Raw genomic sequence first — 19809 nt, 5'->3', positions numbered from 1 at the left:
AAGTATTATTTTGTGCAAACTATCGATCGCTACGCCTCGGCTCGGCTACTAGAGAAGCAAATACAGAGTCTAGTTTATACACTCCTGTAAATTGAAATAAGAACACCGTGAATTCATTGTCCCAGGGTCCGCCCCGGTAGCTGAGTGGTCAGCGTGACAGACTGTCAATCCTAAGGGCCCGGGTTCGATTCCCGGCTGGGTCGGAAATTTTCTCTGCTCAGGGACTGGGTGTTGTGTTGTCCTAATCATCATCATTTCATCCCCATCGACGCGCAGGTCGCCGAAGTGGCGTCAAATCGAAAAGACCTGCACAAGGCGAACGGTCTACCCGACGGGAGGCCCTAGCCACACGACATTTCCATATTGTCCCAGGAAGGGGAAACTTTATTGACACATTCCTGGGGTCAGATACATCACATGATCACACTGACAGAACCACAGGCACATAGACACAGGCAACAGAGCATGCACAATGTCGGCACTAGTACAGTGTATATCCACCTTTCGCAGCAATGCAGGCTGCTATTCTCCCATGGAGACGATCGTAGAGATGCTGGATGTAGTCCTGTGGAACGGCTTGCCATGCCATTTCCACCTGGCGCCTCAGTTGGACCAGCGTTCGTGCTGGACGAGCAGACCACGTGAGACGGCGCTTCATCCAGTCCCAAACATGCTCAATGGGGGACAGATCCGGAGATCTTGCTGGCCAGGGTAGTTGACTTACACCTTCTAGAGCACGTTGGGTGGCACGGGATACATGGGGACGTGCACTGTCCTGTTGGAACAGCAAGTTCCCTTGCCGGTCTAGGAATGGTAGAACGATGGGTTCGATGACGGTTTGGATGTACCGTGCACTATTCAGTGTCCCCTCGACGATCACCAGTGGTGTACGGCCAGTGTAGGAGATCGCTCCCCACACCATGATGCCGGGTGTTGGCCCTGTGTGCCTCGGTCGTATGCAGTCCTGATTGTGGCGCTCACCTGCACGGCGCCAAACACGCATACGACCATCATTGGCACCAAGGCAGAAGCGACTCTCATCGCTGAAGACGACACGTCTCCATTCGTCCCTCCATTCACGCCTGTCACGACACCACTGGAGGCGGGCTGCACGATGTTGGGGCGTGAGCGGAAGACGGCCTAACGGTGTGCGGGACCGTAGCCCAGCTTCATGGAGACGGTTGCGAATGGTCCTCGCCGATACCCCAGGAGCAACAGTGTCCCTAATTTTCTGGGAAGTGGCGGTGCGGTCCCCTGCGTAGGATCCTACGGTCTTGGCGTGCATCCGTGCGTCGCTGCAGTCCGGTCCCAGGTCGACGGGCACGTGCACCTTCCGCCGACCACTGGCGACAACATCGATGTACTGTGGAGACCTCACGCCCCACGTGTTGAGCAATTCGGCGGTACGTCCACCCGGCCTCCCGCATGCCCACTATACGCCCTCGCTCAAAGTCCGTCAACTGCACATACGGTTCACGTCCACGCTGTCGCGGCATGCTACCAGTGTTAAAGACTGCGATGGAGCTCCGTATGCCACGGCAAACTGGCTGACACTGACGGCGGCGGTGCACAAATGCTGCGCAGCTAGCGCCATTCGACGGCCAACACCGCGGTTCCTGGTGTGTCCGCTGTGCCGTGCGTGTGATCATTGCTTGTACAGCCCTCTTGCAGTGTCCGGAGCAAGTATGGTGGGTCTGACACGCCGGTGTCAATGTGTTCTTTTTTCCATTTCCAGGAGTGTATTAATAGCCGCTAGATGTCAGTTGTCTTCTGTTTTGCTTGGTAATCGTCATATGTCTAAAATGGCTACTCTGCAGCAGAAATCATTTTGTGTTCTCGAGTGTGCGAAGTGCAATTCCGTGATTGCAGTTCAAAGACGTTTCAGGTAGAGGTACCAAATTGATCCTCCGACTGGGTGGAACACTCGCAGATGGTATCGACAGTTTCTAGATACAGAATGCGTATGTGAAGGAAAGAGTCCTGGCCGTCCACGTGTTCCTGAAGAAAATGCTGCACGAATTCAAACTGCTTTCCAACGTGATCCTTCAAAATTAACTCGTCGTGCCAGTCGGGAGTTACGACTGCCTACAACAACAATTTGGCGTGTTTCGAGACATCGGTTGGTTATGAAGCTGTACAGGATACAGCTGTTGCAAGCTCTGCGTTCTGATGACAAACGCAGATGTATAGCATTTTGTAACGAGATTCTTGATGCTATTGACAATAACACTTTCGCAGAACGCATCGTATTCAGTGATGAAGCGACATTCCATGTTAGTGGGCAGGTGAACAGACTCAACGTTTGAATTTGGAGCCTACAGAATCCACATGCAGTCATTGAACATGTACGAGATTCGCCCAAAGTCAATGTGTTTTGTGCGGTATCCGGATCATCTGTTTACGGCCCATTCTTCTTTGATGGAAACACGGTTATCGTTAAGCAGTATCTCGCTATATTACAAAACTGGATGTTTCCGAGGCTGCACGAAGACAAATTCATTTTTCAACAAAACGGGGCACCCACTCGCTGGAGTCGGAAAGTGCGTGAATATGTGAAAAACTCCACCGAACCGTTGGATTGGCCGTCAAGGAGCTGGCGACTTAGCATGTCTCAGCTGGGCTCAATGGTCACCCTATTTGACGGCCTCTGTCTTCTTCCATTGGGGTTTCGTTAAAGACAACGTTTATGTACCACCACTCCCACAGAACCTGGAAGAGTTGAAGAGCCGGATCCGTACGGACATGCGTGCCGGAGTATGGGACGAATTTGAGTATGGATGTGATATTGTTCGTGTCGCTGATTGAGGACATATTGAAGATCTGTAATCTGAACTTGAGAGGATCGTAAATGTGTGTTTCATATTTGTATGTCACACAGTTTAATAAATATATGCATTCGAAATACGTAAATTCTTTTTGAAACACTCTGTATATCGGCGGTATTCTTATTCCAATATATCGATATCAAAATGGTAATATCGAGTGGAGATAATTTTGTTTTACATTTTATTCTTTCGTAATTTTCGATAAATATTTGAAATTTTTCTTCTGAAATTGTAGCAGAACTTAATTTTACTTTTACTGTGTGAAGGACGTTCCTACTTTTTGAGCTATCATCAGGCCCAGTCTTTCTTTTTCACTTTCTGAAGCAAGTATGGATGGAACAAAGAACAAGTCCGATTGCACTGGCGGGTGGCAGTGTGAATGAAGTAACAAGGTATCCCATGTGCAGAAATAGTACACAAGTTGCGTTAAAGAACTATTTTTAGCTCGACTAGTGTGCTATTTCTTCACATCGGCATTCTTCACAAACAGTTCCTGAAACTGATGAACACAAATCTAAATGACGATATTGGTCTTTGCAGTGGGTGGGGAAATTCTGGCGTAATCGGCGCTCGGTTTTACCAACGGAAACAACAACGTCCAACAAGACCTCGCAATTTTGGCGCTACAACTGCTAGGTCATCGGCGTTTGCAGAAACGAAACAAAACAGCGAAGTCGACGTGAAGTGTTACAGACAATTCCGATATGTGAAACGACCGAACGATGGACCCATCAGACAACTTTTATTGTGCCACTTACACGCAGTTACCATTGTTAACGAAGTGGTTATCGCGAAGCATCGTTTTCTTTTTAGTTCTTGCTCTAAGAGGGTAAGCAGACTGATAGATTGGGGATGTAAAGAATATCTTATAACAAATCAATATTTAAATATACATCTCTAAAACTGGCAGTACATTTAACACTGTGTAAGTTGAGTTTTTCTTTTTTTTTTTTTTTTTTTTTTTTGCTGGTACGTCAATATTTTCCGTAGATATATCGATAAGTTACCGCGGACAGATAATAATAATTTCTTTGACTATCGATATGTCGGAGTCAGTGAGCTCTGCTGACCCACCCATTCTGCTGGCACTGCTTCTCTGCTGACAACACGATACACACCGCCCCATTTTATACTGGCAGATCCGACTCCCGTACTATCAAGCACTCAGATCCGCATTACATTGGGTTGTCCGGATACTTCATTTGTTTTGGTTACATTACGCGTCGCTCGAGAGACCACAGCAGCTGAATCGTAATCTCCTTGATCTGACATATTGCATCTTAATATGTTTGAGAGATATCTCCCTATGTTCGAGCACGACGCGCGTAATGGCGGGATTCAAAACTAACATACTTATTATTTAGCGCTCTGGGAGGATTTAGAACGCTCACGCAAAATTGTCGTAATTTATGTGATAAAATGGGATACCTACAGCCGTCCTTAGGAAGTTATTTATTGTAAGGCTACCAGTTTAGGTGCTTCAGTTCACCATCTTCAGGCCTTAACTGAAGCTGAGGGGGTCAATCAATATATGGGTTCCTCCTATGTACGAGGTGCGACAATAAAGTAATGAGACTGATGTGAAAAAAAAATGTTGCGTACAGTTTTAGTCAAGTTTAGTGTTGTCTCCTTCAAAGTAGTTCCCTTCTGATTGCACACACTTTTTCCAGCGCTTGATGCCATTGATGGTAATATTTCTGGAACTCTTCTTCTGTAATATTCTCCAAGACTCTCGTCACAGCTTTTTGGACATCTTGCGTTGTTTGAAAGTGGTGTCCCTTAACCGCCGTTTTGACTCTTGTAAATAGAAAAAAGTCACACGGAGCGATATCTGGTGAATAAGGTTACTGTATGTACTGAAATTTGTTGTGAGGTTAAAAATTGGTGTACTGACAGAGCAGTAAGGGATGGCGCATTATCGTGATGCAGAATCCAATTATCAGCAATGTTGGCACGGACACAAAGAACTCTTTTTACGAAATCTTTCTAAAATTTCTTTGTAATAATATTGGTTAACCATTGCGAACTTTAGCGTTTTGTTTCTGGATCGTACAGAAAAAAAACAACTTTCATCACCAGTGATTACATGGCACAACAATTCTGGATTGATTTCAGTTTGCTCTAACAGATCGGCTGCCACATTTTTCTGTGTTTCTAGCTGTTGTGGTGTGAGATTTTTGGGGACCATTTTTGCACAAATCTTTCTCATGCCAAGATCTTCAGTTATCATTACACGAACCGTATCTCGATTGATGTTCAGTTCTTCTGCAATCATTTTCACGGATAATCTTCTATCAGATAGTACGAGTTCACCCATCCTGGTCAAGTTGAGATTCGTCCATGAGGTTGATGGTCGTCCAGTGCGGTCTTCATTTTCAACATTCGTTCTGCCTTCACTAAACATTTTATGCCAACGAATAACTTGACTCTTGACATAACCTCCTCTCCAAAAGTCTTCTGAGTTTACTGGAAGTTTCGCGTTTTCACCCAATTTAACGCAAAAAGAAATCGCATACCGTTGTGACGAGAGACACAAACATATGTTAAATTATTACATCACAACTCACTACTGAGCAGTTGCATCGATGTGCCGTTTGGACTAGAAGCAGCTTCTACACCAAGCTCAAAGATATTGTGCCTACGCAAGCCTGCAGGGTTGCCACAACTTGCAAAGAAAATCAAGTCTCGTTACTTTATCGTCGCACCTCGTATATCTCGCAAAAAAACCATCAAGACAAAATTAGAGAGTTTGGAGCCCACACGGACACTTACCAGTAATTGTTCATATGGGACTGGGAAAAAGGCGAAGTGACACTATTAGACGAAGTACCCTCCGCCACACACAGAAAGCTGACTTGCGACGTGTAGATGTAGATGTTAAGCCATTACAAAACGTTCTGGTTTAAAGTTCACGGAAAATGATCGCAAGTCAGCTTTAACAGCAATCGCATATGGATGATCATTGCCAAAAGAGCGATAATGCAGACTGTTAAAAACAACCGTCAAGCGTTTAAGATACGCCTCATCGGTGAATGACGCACATGGGTGGATGGTGTAGCCCACTTTGACGGCCTTAAGAAGTAATTTTAATAAAAAAAAAAAACTTTTATTAGTTTAATTCAAATATTTAAGTAGAAATACTAATAGTTAAAAAACGGAAAACAATATAATCCTAAGAGAGTGAACGATTAAGAATACTCTAGATTAGAATTCGTTTGTTTGTATTAATCTATAAGTAATAGAGACAATAGTGTCTCGCTCTCACTTTGTCCAGGTTGGTCTGTTAGCTCATTTTGGTACGATCACCTCGTTTCCTCATTGAGTATTTTAGTTTGCCAGTGTGGCCTCAGTTGTCTGAGACTGCAGTCATGTGTGAATGTGAGTTGGCGTTTGCGTGAATTCGTATGTATGTGTTTGCCGTCTAATTCTGACGAAGGCCTTCTGGCCGAAAGCTTTATTTGCGACAGTATGTTTGTTGTCCCTATTTGAGAGTCAGAATCTCCGCTATATGGTGAGTGGCAACTTTCCTTTTCACAATATTATTTCATTTTTTGTTTTTCTCTAACTTATAGAGCGGAATTTTCAAATAACTGAATATTATAACAGATAAATATAATTAAATTCACGTTTACAAAAATTCCGATTGGAAAAAGAATGATATAATGAAAAAATGAAACGAATTGAGTAGTTTATACAGTATGAGAATTTCACTCTGCAGCGGAGTGTGTGGTGATATGAAACTTCCAGACAGATGAAAACTGTGTGCCGGGCCGAGACTCGAACTCGAGACCTTCGCCTTTCGCGAGAAAGTGCTCTACCAACTGAGCTACCCAAGCACGACTCACGACCCGTCCTCAAAGCTTCAATTCTGCCAGTAGATTATCTCCTACCTTCTAAACATCACAGAAGCTTTTCTGCGAAGGTAGGAGACGATGTACTGACAGAATTGAAGCTGTGAGGACGGATCGTGAGTCGTGCTTGGGTAGCTCAGTTGGTAGAGAATTTGCCAGCGAAAGGCAAAAGTCCTGAGTTCGAGTCTCGGTCCGGCACACAGTTTTAATCTGTCAGGAAGTTTCAGTTTATACAGTGATTAAAATAACGTGGCAAAGGAACAGAAGTAAAAAACTACACTTAAACCAATTAACAGAATAAAAATAATGATCTAAGTCGTTTCGATAAAGTTAAAAGAACATAAAAATCTACTGCACCGCACAAGATGCGTACCCCTCAACCTCCTGCATGTGAAACTATTATCCTACCCATTACACCACGAAAACAGTCTATGTAACACCACCTATTTAACACTATTGAGCATCACGCAAAATCCTGGAATTGTTTTCGTCGATCACTCGCAAACGAGGGTCCACCAGGGCGAAAGGCTGAAGGATGTGATACCTGGTATGTTTACCAACATCACTGTACATTCGGTTTCAGAAAGTCGATCCCATTGCTGGGGGACCACTGCTTGTTAGTGTTCGCTGATACTGGTTTTGAGCTGAGCGCCTCCCTGAGGGAATGCACGCATTTCATTCCCACTGTTATACAGACAATAATGAGAAAAACAAAAACGTGACGTCCTGAATACCCTCGTCCATTGTGCTTAAGTCGTCTCACACGCAGAAAGTCTGCCACTAGAACTGAGCAATCCCCGAAAATTCTACCGGAAAACGGGTACAGCCACAGACAGGTGTCACAGGCTATATCTGGTGTTCAGATGGTTCAAATGACTCTGAGCACTATGCGACTCAACTTATGACGTCATCAGTCGCCTAGAACTTAGAACGAATTAAACCTAACTAACCTAAGGACATCACACACATCCATGCCCGAGGCAGGATTCGAACCTGCGACCGTAGCGGTCACGCGGTTCCATACTGAAGCGCCGTTAACCGCACGCACACACCGGCCGGCTTATATCTGGTGTGACACGCAAGAAAGACACCAACAGAGAAGAGAACACCACCGAAGAAGGAAGCAAGAAACTTGTCTTTTTGCCTTCTTGTGGTACAGTGTCGGAAAAATAACGGCCTTGCCGCAGTGGATACACCGGTTCCCGTGAGATCACTGAAGTTAAGGGCTGTCGGGCGTGGTCGGCACTTGGATGGGTGACCATCCAGGCTGCCATGTGCTGTTGCCATTTTTCGGGGTTCACTCAGCCTCGTGATGACAATTGAGGAGCTACTCGACCGAATAGTAGCGGCTTCGTCAAGAATGTCATCATAACGACCGGCAGAGCGGTGTGCTGACCCCGCGCCCCTCCTATCCGCATCCTCTATGAGGATGACACGGCGGTCGGATGGTCCCGGTACGCCACTCGTGGCCTGACGACGGAGTGCTGAAGAGATAACACATTTCATTGGTGTTCAGACCCCCAGCAAAAAATTCTTCAGTTCATGAGGTCTATGAAGGAGGATCTAGGGCTTAGAATGCCTGGAGTGAAAAACATGCCATGTCAGTGTGGCTGTTACTACGTCGACCAAACAGTACGCACGGTGTAGCAACGCCGGACGGAACACGAGAGGTGCTTACTCTTAAGCTATCCAGAAAAATCAGCCGTGGCAGAACACGCCTTAGAAAACGGACACCGAATTCTATTCAACGAAACATCTGTCGCTATGAAGACGAAGGGATTTTGGGAGAACGTCATAAAAGAAGCTATGAAATAAAAACCTCTGAAAACACCAACAACAAAGACGGAGGTTTGCCGCTCAGCAGAGCCTGAGACCTGGCTATCGCGATGTTGAAACGGGCGCGATGGACGCGGAATGAAAAAATTACCATATAAGGCGAGGAAGAGAGCACCAGTGACGTCACAGCCAGCAGTGCGGGTATATAACGACGCGGCCACGGCGACACAGCAGTCAGTCTTACGAGTTGACAATGACCGGGGAGAGCTCGGTCGAAAGCTCGTGGTATTTTAACCACCTGACGCGGCTGGGGGCCCGAGAAAATTTTATTAATAATGAGAAAAATTAATGACTCCGTTCCGCCCCCCTCCCTACAAGACATGAACTGACTTGGCAGCGGTGGTAAACACGAGGCAGCACCTTCAGGAACAAAGAGCCGTTTGAATGAGTTGCGTCAGCTGTGTCTAAGTAGAACACAGGGAACCGGTCGAGATGAGCGTGTTAGCGATAAGAGTGATGGAGCAGTTCCGCCGCCCGTCTCCTAATGGATGTACCGCGTCCGACCCCCGAGACGGACAGGCCCGGCGCCGTTGTTGTTGTTGCGCGCCTCGGCCCGCGGCCGTGGAAAGCCGGACTTCATTCACGGCGTCGCCTTAGAAAGCGGCCGGGCGACCTCTGGAGCGGCGGCGAGGCCGTCGCTGGGCGCGCGACGCCGGTGACAGCGGCTGTCGGCGCGGCTGCCGGGGACCGCAGGAAACCACGACGACTGCTGGGCTGAGCGTGTTGACAGCTGGCCGCTAGTGAACTACGACAACGAAGGAGGCACTCACTCCTAGCAATCGACGCCGCGTACGATCTTACCCGTCCGAAGGTACCAGGTGTACCGGTACAAACATGTCGATAGGGAACATTTGTTGTGAACGAGCCTTAATTTTTGTTTTGTTTGGTTGGTATGACATCTGTCAAAGATATTTAGTATACATCAAGTCATGGAACGAACAACATCATATGTTTTCATCGTGTTAACAATGTCGAATTTTGTACCAGAAAGTGATGATTTGCAGAAAGCAATAATTTTTTGTTTCCATTTGAAAAAAGTGCTGCAGAGTCGCATCGAATGCTTCTCGAGGCATATGGTGATCATGCTCGATCAGAAGCGACATGCAAAAGATGGTTTCAACGGTTCAGAAATAATGATTTTCATGTAAGAAATGAAGAACGTGGAAGACCACCAAAAAAGTTTGAAGACGCCGAATTGCAAGCAATATTGGATGAATGGGCCGATACTTTGAGTCACAAGCAAATGGCATCAATGATAAATGTTGCACAACAAACACTTTCTCACCGTTTGAAAGCTATGGGAAAGATCGAAAAGTGTGGAAAATGGGTGCCACATGAATTGAATGAAAGGCAGATGGAAAACAGAAAAACCATTTGTCAAATTCTGCTTCAAAGACATGAAAGAAAATCAGTTTTGCGTCGAATTGTTACTGGCGATGAAATATGGATTTATTTTAAGAATTCTAAACTGGAAAAATCGTGGGTTAATCCAGAAAGAAGACATGGCAAAGTAATTTTTTTACACGACAATGCACCTGCACACAAAGCAAAACTGGTTCAGGATACAATCAAAACACTTTGCTGGGAGCTGTTACCCCATCCGCCGTATTCACTAGACTTGGCCCCTTCCGACTACCATTTGTTTTCATCAATGGGACACGCATTGACTGAGGAACACTTCGATTCCTACGAAGAAGTCGAAAATTGGGTGCCTGATTGGTTTGCTTCGAAAGACGAACATTTCTACTGGCGTGGTGCCCACAAATTGCCAGAAAGGTGGTCAAAATGTATAGAAAGCAATTGCCAGCACTTTGAATAAACTGTTTTTACTTTTAAAGTCAAAATTAGTGTTTCATTTTCACAAAAAAACGCTCATTTCGTACCGGTACACCTGCTAGATCACAGTTCCGCGTCCCGTCGATGACGTCATTTTCTGACGGAAATCCTCCTGGTGTCGCGATTTTCACCTTTGGCTTAAATGCTCTTAGATTCTGGTCGTATGTGACGTCCACCGGCGTCAAAATACAATCAAGTCCTTCACTGCGCGATAGCAGTGGTAACGTTCCCGACGATAGGTGCCACTAAACCGAAGTTACTAAACGTAAAAATCAAACACCCTCCGAATAGACCTTGAAGGCCCAATGGCACCGACCGGTCGCCGTGTCTTCCTTAGTCCTTAGGCGTCACCGGATGCAGATACAGAGAGACATGTGGTCAGCACACCGCTTCCCCGTCCGTTGTCAGTTTTCGTGACTGGTGCCGCTACATCTCAATCAAGTAACTCGTCAATTGGCCTCAAAGGGGCTCAGTGCAGCCCGCAACCCAACAGCACTCGGCAGACTCGGACGGTGACCCATCCAAGTGCTAGCCAAGCCCGACAGCGCTTAGCTATGGTGATGTGACGGGAACCTGTGTTATCACTGCGGCAAGGTCGTAGGTCGAGTTACTAAATATAATTTTTCGCGATTCCTTCATTAAAGAAGACCAAGTAAATATTTCAGGATTTGAATGGACAACTGCTGCCAACATGACAAACTTACGAATAGATACCCTCGGCGTAGTGATGCAACTCAAATCACTTAAGGAGAGGTTTACTATCTTTGGTTTAAAAAAAATCGATTTTTTAAAAATTGCACTTTTGGATTCATAAAAGTGTTTAGAATCCACCCCTGAAACGGTTTTTCGGAATACGGAACGGAAATGTTTGTTATTCGCGGTTGAACAAAAAAATGCACCTGCCTGAAATCGGCCTTTTTCACGCACAAGTTTTTTTTCTTTCGGAGGACGAGTTATTGTACCAGTGCTTTGGAGGAAACACACATAATTCAAAAGAAAGTTTGAACGCATGTGTTTGGAAGATAGCCACCAAGCTTTAGCATTCTGGTGCTAAGACTGTGGAGATTGCGACTTCCCTGGCAGTGAGCAGCTTCAACGAAGGGTATTCAGCAATTCTGAAGACCATGACAACGATGAATGTCACCATGGGATTCTGTTCGACGCAGTTCGCCAAGCATTCGGACGACTACCGGATTCAAGCGGCCGAAAACCTCTTGTCACCGGCCGACCAGACGAGCGGCTGTGGAGCAGCGCAGGATGGCCCAGATCGGGCAGAACGCCCTCTACAAGGAAGAGGAAGGACTAGTTTATGGACCCGGAATAGCAGATTGAACGTACGTTGCACAATATTGCTTTCATATGTAGCCACAACTTCAAACGCGTTTTTCTCTAAATGACTATTTTTAATGCGCGATATGGTAACTGAACCGATTGGCATGATTCTTTGTTTCCGACGAAGCTAACTAAATTGTCTAGGAGTTGTACCACTTTTATTCCGTTCCATCAACAATAAGTATTTTTACTTGTCCGACGAAGTCGAAAAATCGCTGAAAAAAAAAACACTATTTTTTTCTAATGGCCGCCATTTTGTTTCCTATGGTCCAAATAACTTAAGCGAGGTACAACTCCTAAAGAATCTAATGTACTTCGCTAACGTCATCTGAATTTTGATTTCAGTCGAGCCGGCTAACCTGTGACATACCGCGCGTAGAGGTCTACATCGGAATTTTGTTTCCGCCTTTGCTCTTCGACATTTCCGGTCAAAAAAATCAATTTTGTAGAGGAAATATCAATAAACATTTTGACCAAATTTGACATTGATATCTGTAACACAGCCCGAGAAAAAAAATTCTCAAAGATCATGTTTTTTTCGGGCCAAAGACCGTAAACCTCCCCTTAATAAAGGGAAGTCTTGGCCCATAGAGTACACCAATTAGGTTGCTTTCGAAGTATGTTGATGTAATAGCTCCATATTTAACTATCATACATAACAGCTCCGTCGACGAAAGATCCTGAGCACTGGAAAGCTGCACAGGTTACACCATAACACCAGGAAGGAAATAGGAGTCGGCTGGTCCCGGCGGAGGTTCGAGTCCTCCCTCGGACATGGGTGTGTGTGTGTCCTTAGGATAATTTAGGTTAAATAGTGTGTAAGCTTAGGGAGTGATGACCTTAGCAGTTAAGTCCCATAAGATTTCATACACATCTGAACATTTTGAAGGAAATAGGAGTAATGTCCTGAACTACAGGTCCATATCAATGTCATCAATTTGCAGTAAGATTTTGGAACATTTACTGTATTCTAACATTACGATATTGAGGTGCGAGTGTTTTCTGTTCTGTCGGAAATGTACGACAGTACAGACACAACTCATATCTACAGGGTGTTTCTGTAAGAGCGTGAAAGAATGTAACAGCCCATAGAGAATGTCCCGCTGAACAGTTTGAGGTAGGAAACCTGGGGTCGGACAAGCCAGCTTAAAGAGGTATGGAAGTAAACTTGTCTACCGCTTTGCCTAGTATTACTGTTTTCCAGCTTATTTTTAACTCACAAGCGCACAAGTTTACACGTGCTGTACTGTTTATTTACATGTACGTTCTTTGTTTCCAGTAAAGTACCGAAGAAGCCGAGCCTGATCACTAGGAAGTCATGATGCAGGTTTTGTTTACTTTACTTTTCCATAAGGTGGCTGTCTTGTATCGTATTTACATTGTCCCATGACAGAACGTGCTATGAATCAACAACAGGACGGTGCACCGCCTCACTTCAGTGTGGATGTCCGAAACCATCTCACTGCTGTACTTACTGATCGTTTGACTGGAAGGGGAGGTTCTACTCTATGGCCTGCAAGGTCACCCGACCTGAATTCCCCTGATTATTTCCCAAGGGGGTATCCAAAGCCTGTTGTTAGTGAGGCCCCAGTGGATACGGAGATGGGACTAGTTGCCAGAATTGTAGCAGCCTGTGAGGTGAATTGAAACACAGCAGGGATATTTGTCAGGGTGCGTCAGAATCTTGTTCGCCGATGTGATGCCTGCACTGAGGCTAGTGGCTATCAGTTTCATCACATTTAGTAAGGAACAGTACTAACGGTACGTTCATTGTGAGAATGGTGGTATTTGTAGGTAACTGTAATTACTGTAAATAAAAAAAGTACACAGTAATGTGATTTTCTTCCTATTATCTCCTTAATCTGGCTTCTCCGACCTCAGATTCCCTACCTCAAATTGTTCAGTGGAGCATTTTATCTGCCCTGTTAAATTTTTGCACGCTCTTACGGAAATACCCTGTACAATTCTACGGGCGCGACGGATGTCTCAATGTTTCAGCGCGGATGCACGACCAATGTCGGAACTCCTAGGACAATCAGAAATCTGCGAGTAGGTGATTAATGGGCGGGGTTCGTCTGTCGTGTGGCGAGCGGGAAGTTGGGAATTTGGGTCAGACGGGAAGCGTGTCCGGATAGCCGAGGCGGTTAAGGGAACCGTTCTAGAGAAGCGGAGCAACTGGGTTTGAGCCCCGGCCCGGCGCAAATTTTTAACTTTCGCCGTTGAATTGACACAATGCCCTATGCGGCTGGAAGTCGTTATTTCCTTCTTATCTCCCTCCCATCCAGATTCCTTTCCGTTCCTTTCACCTCAATTCGTCGAAGACAACGATCGGTTGATACGGATTCATAAACCACCGTTCCCCCTAAACAGAACTAACTGACTGACTATTCACACGCAGTAATGATTGCAATCGACAGGGGAACTCTGATTCCATATTCCTAGGTTTCCAGAAGGGTTTTGACGCCGTACCTCAAAAGCGACTTCTCATCAAATTGCATGCCTACAGAACACTGACGTATTTCTGAGAAAGAACTCGTGATTTCCTCTCAATTATTACATATTTTATATGAACACACAACCTTTTGACTGTATTATTGTTTATTTAATTACGCACCAGGTTTCGGCCCTCTACGCTATTTTCGGCCTTTTATGGCGTATCATTAACATATACTGCAGGACCTGAAGCTCAAAATTTCCCACCAATTTAGAAAATTATTGGCTCCCACGAAATGCCAGATGTAAAATCACCACCTTGTAAAAAGATCAGTAAATAATAGTGGGAGCACGTCTTATTTAGCAGAAACAGCTTTACTTTGGTGTATATGAAAGACGAACACACATCCTTGAGTCGTAATGATAGCGAAATCCCATGGCATTAAAGACCAAAACCTGGGTCGTATTTAAATAAACAACAGTACAGTCAAATGGCGGTGTGTTCATTTAAAAATTATTGTTTGACTGCTGCTCAGCAACATCAAAAACTGTTTCCCTTCACATAGGTCACAGTTCGTAGTAATTGGCAGGAAACCATCGAGTGGAACGGAAGTGATATCTGTGGTCCCTCAGGGAAGTGTCATGGGCCCTCTGCTGTTCACTGACTGCATGTAAACGATTTCTGAGACAATATGAGCAGCCCTTTTCTTATTGCGTCCAGATCATGCCGTCGTTTACTGTTGTGAATAGTAATAGCAAAATCAAAACCAATTACAAAACGATGTAGACAAGTTATCTGCATGTTGCGAAATGTAGCATTTGATCCCTAAACAATAAAAAGTGTAAGGGTCTTCTAAGTAATAAAAGGAAACCGTTAAGCATCTGTTACATGGGAAGACAAGTTCAAGTACATACGTAAGTATTACAATTACGAAGAAATTAAATTTAAACCAACAGACAGAAATTGTAGTGGGGAAGACGAACCAAAGACTGCATTTTATTGGCAGAACACTTAGAAGATACAACAAATATAGCTGCAGAAAATACTTACAATTACGTTTGTCTTTCCTCTGCTAGGGAATTGCTGCGTGGTACAGGATCCTTAGCATTGACGGAAGACGTCGAAAAAGTTCAGAGAAGGGTAGCCTGTATTGTTTTATTGCGAAAAAGGGGAATAGAGTGACACCGACATGATACACGTGTTGGTACAGCAGATGCATTTTTCCGAGGGGTGATATCTTTTCACGAAATTTGAGTCACCGACTTTCTCCTCTGAACGCGAAAATATTTTGACACCCACCTACATAGGAAAGGACGACCATCGTAATAAAATAAGAGTAATTTGAGCTCGCACGGTAAGGTTTGTGTGATCGTTTTTTCGAGAGTGGACCGGCAGTGAAATAGTCAAAGTGGTTTTATGAACATTCCGCTTAGCACTGGAGTGTGAACTGAAGGAGAGTCATGTAGACGTAGCTTGAGTTTTCATTCTTTTATTTGAATGCTCTTGTATAGCGTATTTCACATTTACTGAAAATTGGAATGGAACAACAGTCCTCTCTAGGGCCAAGAAACAGTTAATACGGCAAGCTGTATAACATAGATACCAACATCTTCCTGACCAATTTTTATGCCAACTCCGAACTCCAACTGGTATTTTAGCAAAGAACACTTTTTTTATAAAAAAAGGATAAGTAGGGAAATCTAATATAATTCGAAACTGTAATGAATTGAATTTTAAGGTATGCTCATTGTTTCATACAGTAAATATGTGTATTCGGTTTACTGTAATGTGGAACGAGAGAACAAGAACCATTGTTGCAGCCGTAATTTTTGCATAGAGGAATGTGGCGTGAAAAGTAGAGCAATGTATGCATGGAAAGGTTAGGAATATACTGAGATTACTGAAGTGTGTGATAACTGGTTTCGGAAGTGGACAAAGTTAAGATGTAATGTACAGGGACAAATTTTGCTCTCTTCCAGTGAGTGTAGTTTGACTAATTTCAAGTAAACTGCGTGTAAAGAACGCAGACGTGGTTTTGTGCACGGAACAGTATTGTGTTACCTGGAGTGTGAACTGGAACAAATTTCTAGTTAGTCAGTGTATTTGTAGAAAACGGAGCACAGACTACCGAAAAAGGATAAAACTTGTCCCAGTTTTTACGTCTGAGCTCGAGTCAGTCTCTTTGGTTGTGTTCTCACCAGATTAAAATTCAATGATTAGTTCGAAATTACAGTTTATAGACAATTAGTAATAATAGAGTAATTTTTGCTCACGCGGTGAGCTGGCGACCGCTCTTAAGTAATTTGCAGTCTAAAATTGTAACAGACTCAGTTTACTTACTCTGAATTCCACTATCTATTTCTTTTTTCTTCCTTTTTTTGTCAATTTTTGCAAAATTAGTCACGCGATAACGGTTATAACGGTTCCTGCACTTACCTGGATTTCCATTATTCCTCGGAATGGATGTCTTACCTAACAATAGAGAACATTAGGTGCACGTGTCGTTTAAAAAATATGAATTAATATGAAATGTAGGTCCGATACAACTGTCATCAACGGACACAATTTGAAATACAACATTTACGGATTATGTAGTCGGTACGAGAACAACCGTCTGGTTGAAATGGTGCCTTTATATCAGTTTATTTCTCGCTTTTTTGGCGATTGTTATTTCGGTTTTATATACGAGGGTTTCCCAGAAAGTAATGCAGCGCATTTTTTTATCAGCCGAAAACAATGCTACGAATGCGAAACGTTACGTATATATTATTTGAAGTCTCAGAGAGCGCGCCAAGTTTCCGTCACTTCCGACAGATAGTGACGTAATGTTAGCGGCAGCCCCGGACGGTGCACAAGTCCTGCCCCATCACCCCCCTCCACACCAATCCATATCCTAAGCTCCGCCCATGGTCTGCCGCATGTTCCAACATCAAAGTTGTTCGTATCACAGATATGCCAGTCATAACAAGGGAGAAAATCAGTAGTTAGTAAGAAATACAGTTTTTCCGGTACCATTGTGAAAAGAATTAGAAATATGTTCATCAATAAGAAAGAAAAATAAAAATGTTATCCACACTGTCCTTTTTATTTCGTGAGCTTTCATCTGCACTATATAAAAAAATGTGGTATTTGTTAACTGCAGTGAGCGCAATTTCCGTCACATCGCGTAGTGTAAGAAATTCTGTTGGGAAATATTAATTGGTAGTATCGTCAAGGATGCTGTCCATTATCTCGATGGTCTGAAGTCAATGCTGTGTATAAAAAAGGCAAAGTCGATGTCTTGGTTTGTTTCTGATTACCTCATTAAGACTAAAGAATGTAAGAGTGGGATAATGTAGAAATGCCTAATACAAGCAGTCATATATTTATACAGTGACATTCTTCATTAATATTTGCCTGTGTAATGGGTGAATTTTTACTTGTGAACTCTTATGACTGCTTGCTTATAGCGGACACGAGATTACTTTGAGTTCTTTCTCAGTGTTTGAGAGCTGCAGAGCTGCCTATTGTTAAACATATGTACATAATTTCGTCAGTGTCATTCCAACACATCTTATCGTACTTTAATGTCTGTTAGATATCAGTTTTGCGAGCAGCTGGCCACAAGAGTCAAGATTAGGTACTTTGTGAATGATAACTTTATTGAGAGTGCATATGTATGTTTCATTTTGACAGTATTACACAAACTACTAAGAAGTACTAACAGCACAACACTGCTAGTATGAAAAACCGCGGTAAAACAAAAAACGACGAACAAAACACGACAGCGACGAGGACTACCAAAGATCATATTGATGTGCTCTTGGCTGGTGTAGTGGGGGGTAGGTGTGTAGGGGGGTAAATGGGCGGGGCTTGGGCAAATGTCCGGGGCTGTCGCTAACGTTTCCTCAGATAGTGTAGCTGCAGGACAGTTTCAAAATGGCGTCTGTGGGTGATGTACGTTACAAGCAACGTGCCGACATTGAATTTCTCACTGCAGAGAAAGAACCTGTGGGGAATACTCACAAACGCTTGTGCAAAGCCTACGGAGTATCTGCTGTCGACAGAAGTGTAATTAGTAGCTGGGCACGGATAGTGAGGTCATCAGAAAGCGGTTCGGTGGAGCTCTACTATTTGCAGCCGTCGGGGAGACCATCCACGGCTGTCACACCTGACCTAACACCCTTGTACTTCCACTTGTTTGGGCCATTAAAGGATGCCATTCGTGGAAGACATTCTGAGGACTATGAGGAGGTGATTCACACAGTGAAGCACTGGCTCCGCCACCAGGGCAAGGATTGCTACCGAAAGGGCATACACGCCCTTGTTTCGTGCTGGAGAAAGGCCATAGAATGGAATGGAGATTACATGGGAAAATAGGGTGTGGAGGTAAAACACCATTCTTTTGTGTGTGTAATTCTCTTTATGTTGAATAAAGAATTGTTGAAGAAAAAAATGCAGTACATTACTTTCTGGACAACCCTCATAGTTCAGCTGTTTTTCCCGTACATACTGCATATTCCGCACATATTAGATTTTAGACTGTGTCGCTGAGACAAATGTGCATGGCACGTGAGTTTTGATATATACTTATTCGTGCAGTGGAAAATTAGTTAAAGCTCAAAACCAAGGGAAACGAAACGAAAAAAAATTATGCTACATCATAAACGTCGTTGTCGGATACAGAAGCAATGCAGAACGTTTCACTGTACGAAAGCCACCGACAGAAAGGGAAGTTGGAAGGAATAACTGTCGAAGTTCAATTTCCACTTTATTTTACAGGCCTGTCTTGATCACACATACTTTTACACGGCTGTATTACTGGTATCGGCTTCTACGATGTTCAAATGTGTTACGAACAAAGACAGGGTGTAACCAGCTAAGTTCAGTTTGCTGACGCTAAATCTATAGAAGGCCTGATGCTACACGAGAAGGATAGAAAGTGTTTACGCGGTTAACATCTATGTATACAGCCATACATACTATAAATTATTCTGCTGTAGTATCAACGTCAAACTAAACACGTAGATACGGAGTAAGTGCTGGTGATGATCAGACTGCGCCTGGTATTTATGCTAAGAATTGGGGCCGGCAGAGGGCACTATAGCTAGGGTGTATGATTAACCAGTGTCGCAAATGTAATGCTTAAAATGCAGTATGCGTAGTTATTAATTAAAATTACTTCACATGGCAAAACGAGCTTCTGACAATAAAACATGTAAATGACATACTATAAGTGGAATTAGATCCATACTTAAAACCTACATAAGAAGTGTAAATACTAATAATATGAAGTTCCTAGCCTGGCAAAGTAAAACATAGAATTGTGTAAAAGCCAGTATAAAAAGTTAAGGAAACAATCACACCTAAAAACCAAATCTTCCAGCATGACAAAGAATTACAGTAACCGTAAGTGTAAGGTAATTGACGAAAAGTGGCTATTTAATTAAAAAATTAAAAATCTGTAGTCGGTAATACATCTGGAGTGGGATCTCAATGGCGGCGGGTCGTTCCTTCTCTGCATGACATTCTGGTTTTCCAGCAGTGGAACTGACGGAGTAAGGCCCAGAGTCATAGTCGCTGGCTTTATGTCTTCAACTGATAGTTAAATTTCCGTATCTCCACTGCCTGGAGGGCACTGGAGATCTAGATTAGGATCACAACGGTCAAAGAAATGGGACTGTATTATTATAGGAATTAAGACTCCAATGTTATG

The sequence above is a fragment of the Schistocerca americana genome, chromosome 3 (genome assembly GCF_021461395.2).
Source record: "Schistocerca americana isolate TAMUIC-IGC-003095 chromosome 3, iqSchAmer2.1, whole genome shotgun sequence".
Taxonomy (NCBI): domain Eukaryota; kingdom Metazoa; phylum Arthropoda; class Insecta; order Orthoptera; family Acrididae; genus Schistocerca; species Schistocerca americana.
This window is presented reverse-complemented; position numbering follows the sequence as displayed.